This window comes from Arachis stenosperma, chromosome 7 (genome assembly GCF_014773155.1).
Source record: "Arachis stenosperma cultivar V10309 chromosome 7, arast.V10309.gnm1.PFL2, whole genome shotgun sequence".
Classification (NCBI taxonomy): Eukaryota; Viridiplantae; Streptophyta; class Magnoliopsida; order Fabales; family Fabaceae; genus Arachis; species Arachis stenosperma.
Genome location: NC_080383.1, coordinates 51512254 through 51520401, shown reverse-complemented (window position 1 = coordinate 51520401; position 8148 = coordinate 51512254).

Sequence of the window (8148 nt, the reverse complement as noted above, 5' to 3'; positions counted from 1 at the left end):
AAGTAGAAGGAAACTTTGCCTGTCACTGTCTACATATTTTTTAACTTCCACATTGTTGTCTTTGCTCTTTTTCTTATACACCTCAGATATGCTATCTATTCTGTAGTGATAAACTGGCATGGATTGAAAGGGACAGCATTAGTGTTTTTTAACATAGCTGCTTCTGCTCCTCCCAAGATGGATTTCATGATGTAGAGAGAAACTGGAGATTTTCCACCATTCTCCACCTTTATTTGTAGTGGTTTGATGATGTGCAGAGTTTTTTTTCTTTGTTGAGAACTGCTTGAGGTTGCCTTTATTGAGTTCTCTCTAATCATTCTTTCATTCATTATTAATTTTGGTGAAGCAATTTTGAGCTTGCAATTTGATAATATCTTAGGTTGTATTGATAATTGAGGATAGCATTTGTACAGCAGAGTGTATAAACCACTCAAGTTATTTTTTTTGCAAATAAAAGTATCATCTTTTTCTCTTCTTATTCTTGTTTATGGCAACTTTTTCTTGCTTTTGTTGATCTTCAACTCTACAAATTAAGTTTAGAAGAAAAGCATCTTAAAGTTCACAGCGTCCTAAAAAATAAGCATATATTTAATTATTTATTTATTTATTAAAAAGATAATTAAAACATAAATTAATACGAAGAATAAACACAGATAATTAGAAAAAATTTTGATTTCAAAATATTGATAGACTACTGAAAGAAAATCTTGGAACAACGATTAATCGTCTTTGTAATCTCAAAGTCTCTATAATTTCAAAATTACGATTTCAAGCCATAAAATTAACTACGGTCTCAAATTCTGAGTTAATGCAGAATGCTATGTTTATAGACTACTGGTCTACTATAAGAATATCATTTATTAAAAGTAACATATTTCTCGCTAAATATTAAAATTACTGTGTCCATATCTTTAGTTTTCCAATTCCAAAACAAAGTCACCATTTTGAAGTTCTTCTCCATTGGAACCAGTTCCTTCAATATCACCTTTCCCCTCATTATATCTACTACCATTCACATGCACCACATTCTTCTCCTGCTTGAGTTTCCAACTTAGTTTTAACACAATACAATTTTAGTATGCTCATCAAGATTTTCAACATAGTTTTAACAAAACCTCAGATGTCCATGATGGAGGAAGTGGCTTCAAGGGTATAAGGGACCTCAAAAACACCACGAATGAGAAACAATATATTAAGTAAAGTAGCATTAGAACACAGGGTATCCTTCACAGTTCAAGTTTCAGTTTGGTATATCCCATCTATCTATCTATCTATCTATCTGTCTGTCTGTCTGTCTGTCTGTCTATCTATCTATCTATCTATCTATCTATCTATCTATGTTACTTATAACAAAATTTTTAGCCAAATTTTAATAAAGTTTTAACACATTCTTAATAAAGAGTAACAAAATTTTCCAAATCTTTCTTATGTTAAGCATATTAGAAAAAGAAACCTAACTTTTAGGAGCCAGAAACAAAATCATGAAATTTAAACATGATCAAATTCAGACCAAAACCATAATCAGAAAAATCAATGTCTAATCTTATTAAAACATGATCAAATTTGGTCTCTGCACTACAATAAGAAATAAATGAAATCGAATTAAATGCAAACTTGATCCTGTGAGTTACAGTATATGAACAAAAATTTGGAACTTCCATATTTGCCCACTTTCAATTCTTTTTTAATGTTCAAAGTGGGAAACACCAAATTGGATCCATTATCATACAACTGACCAATTTATAAAAGAGAAAGCTAAGCAATGAACAGTGTTGTCTTCTGCAGCAAGCACTTTCCATGCTATGGCTTGTTCATATGAAACATGCCTCCCCATTGTTGACATGCATATTCCAGCTGGTAGATAAGCATAACCCTGATACAAGAACACACATTCACCATTTTTTTAATAGGGAAGTGTAGTTTGCAACAAGAAAATGCAATAACAATGTGAAACAACATAGTTTCCATCTTTTGTTTTCTATTTTCCATATATTATATTCTCAATACTTTTAGCAGAAAAAAAAAGTTATTAACTCAATACTGATCTCCCAAAAAAAAAACGAAATCCGTAAGTTTAGCAGACTAAACTTTTAGCCCTCATGATCGTAAGAAAATCTCAATACTGATCTCCCCAAATACAATAATTATTAACTCATTTATTAATTTCACTTCTAGGATCACCAAAAAAAGTTAACAAAAAATAAAGAACAGCAACCTTCATCCCAGGCATCTGGACCCAATCGACAGCAGTCCCCGTAGCCTTGGATAGGAACTCTGTCAAAAAGAGTTTGCATTTACTTATGGTTCTAAAACAAAATCAAAAAGAGTGAAGCCCCCTGGTTCTAGATTAACCTTTCTGTTGCATTCCAATTGCTACAATTGAAGAAAAACCACTGACATGCAACATACTAAGGCCAAAAGAGTATAAAAGAGTATAAAAGAACTAAATTTCAATCTCCAAAAGAGTATAAATTCATACATAGTCAAATGGAAAAATTAAATAATCCGGCAAACAAATACCAACACAAACGTAAACAAAATATAATGTCGTATGTCACTAGACGGCTCATATGCCCATAAGAAAATAATAAAAACAAAAATAATAATAAATATCCTATGTTGCAAATCTAATCTTGTGGAAATTCATAATCATCACGATGGTGATTATCATTCAGCTTATTAAGATTTTCAATGGCATTATTTTTGACCGTATAGCTGATCGTATTATGAATCTTTAACACAAGTGAGACTGCAATCTTCATGCGAACCCCATCATCCACCTAATAAAATTTGAATAATTAACATTAGGCTTAACTACTTAAATATAGAAGAAAGAACGAAGGAAAAGATTAGTGCATAACATTACCTTTATGTTAAAATTATCATCTTCAAAACAAGCTATCATCCAACTTGCAACCCATACACCCGCGTCACTCCTACATATCGAGGAAGCTATATTAGAGTATTATATAATTGCACTAAATTTCATTTCAATAACTACTAATTATACGATCTTACGATCCAGCTTCGAGGGTCGGAAGGCCTTCCGGCTCTTCAAATTCAAATTGTGAAGAAATCAGATTTGGAGTGGTCTCAAAGTCATAGAATGAACGATCTTCCAATACCTCGTCCAAATAAATGGCCTGTTTATGTCTATGTTAGAGTTTGTTTTTTTAGTCATATATGTAGATAATTAACAAAAAAAAAGGAAAATATAGTTACTAATTTCAAGGCTGTCCTCTTTCGCTTGAACTGTTTCTCAATGGGTAATGGGTCTAGCAAAATGATTTATCCTTTAACACAATCAATCACTACGAGGTACCAGTGTTCATGACCTTCGTCAGTAGTTTCAAATACAGGGATAAAGACCTAATCAAGAGAAAGTCATTTTAGTTATTAATATTATTTTATGCCAATATTTGCTAATATGAATTTAAAATGATATAAACTTACTCTTTTTAAGCAGTCAACTTTGCCCAAATAACCATATGTGATACAAAGTGGCAGACTTTTAGGATCCAATTTTGTCTTCTCTGACAGCTACATTATTTCAGCCACTAGTTTATATGCGCAATACAAATAACAACTACCAATATTATTTTAGTATACACTCCTAAATACTTACCGCAAAAGTTGTGGGTAAAAACCAATAACCAATTTCTCTGGTCAACTGTATGCTCATCATATCTGCTACTAAGTCTAGCACAAGAGAAACGATTGGCTTTCCTGGCATCAAGCTCCTGAATACATCTCTGCGAGCTGTAAACTCTGAAATTACTATATCCTCCTTGTAGCTGCCAAAGATAATTTAACATAAATAAAAATAGCTAAACAAATCAACAACACCGTTAACAAATAAAATTCTAATTGAGTTTACTTACTTATCCATCAAATGATTACCATACAAGTATGCTGCAATTGCAAGTTCAGTTTCGTTTAAACCCATTGAAGCTGTTGGTCTAAAACAGACTTGCACCCACTAAATATATAAGAAAAACTGTTATTAGTAAAAAAAATAATAACAATAATAATAAACTACTTATTACTTAGTACTCACACTAGGTAGCTCTAATCCAGGAATATCGATTGGAGCAAGTGAATCTGTTCTCCTTTTTTTAGCAATTGACAGATCTGTCTTGGCCTTCTCAATACACCATAGCAACAATGAATTATTTGACGCACTACTTTGTTGGTTAAGAGTCTTAGATAGCTAAAAAGATTGCTCAACATTACCCAAGTCATAAGTATATTATGTAATCAGAAATATATGGGGGTCATAGATCGGTCCTACACTCACAAATCAGTACACTGTCTTTGCAATCCAGCATCATATTTTTGATCCTTTCTTGACAATCTACACAATTGATTTATAAGTCTAATGCTCAGGCTGCAATAGCATAACCTCCCCGAAAACATGATTTTCTAACATAGAACTTCTCATCAACACATTTTAAAAAATTCCCTAACAAGAGAATGATCTAGGTTGTACAAGCAACAATCACCGCTTAACTACAAGATGGTTTGCAACATGCACATGTCCAAGGTCCAAATCTTCAATTCTTCAGAGCACCAACAATAACAACTCGAATTTAGCTGCACAGTAATTTAAACATCTCTGTTTAATAGAGACAAAATGAGGGATGCTAGTTAACCATAGGTCAGAGCAGATAAGACAAAAATGAACTACAAGATGCTAATACAAATCCAAGTTAAAGATTTAATAAATTAGTTGTAACTAGTGACCATACAAAAAAATGGATTTCTTCATAAAAAATTTAGCCCACAGATTCTACAATAACCAGTGAACTAGCTGAAAGTAATGTTAACATGTCAGCAAAAAATAAAGGTTGCTAAAAATGCAGATAGAAAAAATCAGAGGCACATAATTCAATGGATATGACCGAACAATTAAATAACAGATTGGTCACGGAGAACACCAGGTGACAGCCCCACTTCTAACTAGTGGTTAATACTTTTATATAGAATGAATAGAATGTACTACTCGTATAATAATATTAATACCAAATTATTCAGCTCATGTAAAAGTACCCAACCAAAATGAGATAAACAAAACATACGATACATACAATCTGTATCATGTTTTAATTTAACGAAAGTATAGAGAACCACCTTTTAGTTAGCCAACATTAGTGTTTAGGTTTATAATTTAGGATTTAAGGTTAAAGATTTACGAGTTAGCGTCTAGATTTTAAGATAAACAAAATAATTTTAAAAAAGTTGGCTGATGTTGGCCAAAAAAGGCTGGTTACCTAGAATCACTCTTTAATTTATATTCCAAATATGTAGTCTAAGGGGTCAATCAGTTAATTCAGCTTCAATAATTTCTATTATTTGATTAATGAAATGCATTTTTCTATAAAAAAGAATATGATTAAGAATGAGAGAAGATAATAAAAGGAAATGGATGGTAAGAGATCCTCTATGGAAGATCATGGGAAAAAAAAGGAGAGAGAAGAGGGAGAGAGGGGGGGATTTAAAGTGCTTTCTATGACGTGTAGCTTACAAATCTCAACATGTTTAAGTGGGAAAGTCCTCTAAAAAGAACATTAGCTTTATACCAAATAGATGTGACAAGTTTAATCACATCCTACAAAACATGCTTGTTCTGAAAATCTGTTTTATGCAAGGCAATGAAATATATTAGACAGAAGACGGGAACATATGTGACAGAAGTATACTAAGTTATTCTAATTATCTTCCCCCCACCCCCATCCCTCTCCTTCTCTTTTGATTTTGTTATTGAATTTGGATGCTCTGAATTTTCAATTTTCACTTTAGAGAGTAAAGTGTAATCTCTCATTATTGAATGATTTCTCTCTCATATTTTTTTCTTGGCCCCACTTATGAAATAAATGGTGAGAGATCACACTTTACCCTCTAAAGTGAAATTTAAACTTTAGAGAATCTAAATTCCTGTTATTTGTCATCCACAGAGAGACAAAAATATTAACCAAGTAAATTTTATTCCGTTATTTATTAGCAAAATACCATTGACTAGCATTGAAATGCCCAAAATAAAGCTAAACAGTTGTGCTGACTACAATCCTGCATGAAAACCACGGAATGAATCCAGACTTGAGGATAAACGAGAATCTTCAGCAGGAGGTATCGAGTTTGACCTTGGAATTAATAACAACTTCAATGGCTATGGATAAGTGAATAAGAGAATAAAATAAAAACTGAAATCTAAGATACATGGTCACGGGTTCAGCTCAACTATGAAGAGTGAGAGACAGTGTATTTCATTTTGGGGGAGAACAAAAGCATCTATAGATAGTTTATTCATAGTAAAGTCATCCATAGATAGTTCAAATTAGCTACATTATTATTTAAATAAACCAAAATTATTTGACAATGAAGGCTACCTAATTCAATTAGCAGGATTCATAGTCAAATCACAAACACAAAGGAAGAAAATCCATAGAAATTCCCTATAAATAAACCCACATATAAAAAGGTACAAGTGAAAGACAAAAGGTTTATCACAAAACTCATGTAAGTTGCTGCTACCATTATACTAATAAACTTCATACCAACTAACTGATTTCCTTCTGTTACTCAATCATAAACTAACAAAATGATTTATTAGGATTATACCCTATATCCAAAAGTAAACTCATAAACTGTTTATGAGTATGACTATGATATGCCAAATACTGTCTTCTTTGTCTGCAGCTAATTGCTTCTAGTGATAGCATTCTAACATATCTACAAATCATAATACCAAAATACATTATGAACAATTTCATTTTTATTTCAAAACTGCAAATTCCCATCGTATCTTAATTTCATGAACTTCCATGACCACTCTTCGTCCATCAAGACATCACAATCTTAGACAGAAACAAAAAGAAAAATATAATCCTACACAAATTATGCTAGATAACCATAAGACACAAGCTATATTAGTTATCAGAAACAAATCAAAATAGAAGAAGAAAAAAAAATAAGAAATTACCTAGTTCATTACCACTACTGCTGTTGCTGGTTTTGTGGGTTCGGTGGAGGAGGCATGCCTGGGCGAGGAGGTCCGAACACCGGAACGCCGCTGCCAGGTGGAGGAGGCATCCCAGGACGAGGCGGAGACGGGGCGGGAATCCTCGGCCTTGGCGGAGCAGGAGGCCCTCTCACCATCTGACTAGGTGGTGGAGGACCCATAGGCTGCTGCCCAAACTGTGGTGGAACAGGGAAAGGCTGTGGAGGCCCACCACCGGGCCTGGGTGGTGCAAATTGCCCAGGCGGCATCGAAGGTGGCGGGCCTCGTGCCATTGGCGGTAAACCCTGACCAGGAGAGACAGATGAGAGAGATCGAGGAGCAGAGAGAGACAGAGAGAGAGGATAGGAAGAGGAGAGAAGATGAGGAAGACTGAAACCTTCATAGCTGAACGAGGAGGTTTCTGAAGACAGATGAAGAACAATTTTGATTTTTTGTTTTTTTAATATATTTAACATAGATGAAAAGAATAATTTTAATTTTTTATTTTTTTAATGTGTTTTTGTTTTGTTGTTTCAATTATTTGAAATTATAAAATTAAGATTAATTGAATTTTAAAATTTGATTAATTTAAAAGGATATTTTTGTCTAATCAAATAAAGGAAGGATGTTTAAGTCTTTTCATTAAAATTAAATAAAATTTATTTTTTATTTTTATTTAATTAAAAGGGTGTTTTAGTAAAAGTGGTGATATATTATATATTTAAAAAAAAATTAAATGCTGACGTGGAAAATAAATTCCACATGGCTTATTGTTATTTGTTCATATCTTAAACGTATCGGTACGTATTAATTTATCATCGTACCGTAGCAATTACCTTAAATTTTTATTCCTATATTTCTAAAAGTTTGTGAATTAATAGGATTAATTCAAAAATTTTTTTAAGCATGTGATGCAGTTATTTCCATTGAGATGATTTTCTAATAAATTAATAGTTAATTTATTTCAATGTTAATTATTTAATTGTGATTAAATTATTATTTTTCTTGGTTATGATTTTAATCAAATTTTATTTAGTCACAAAAAAAAATAATCAAATTTTATTTGATTTTTTTATCATGACTTTGAAAGGTCACTTTAAAGGAATAAAAACATTTTTTTATATATAAGTATATATATAAAGGTCAAATTT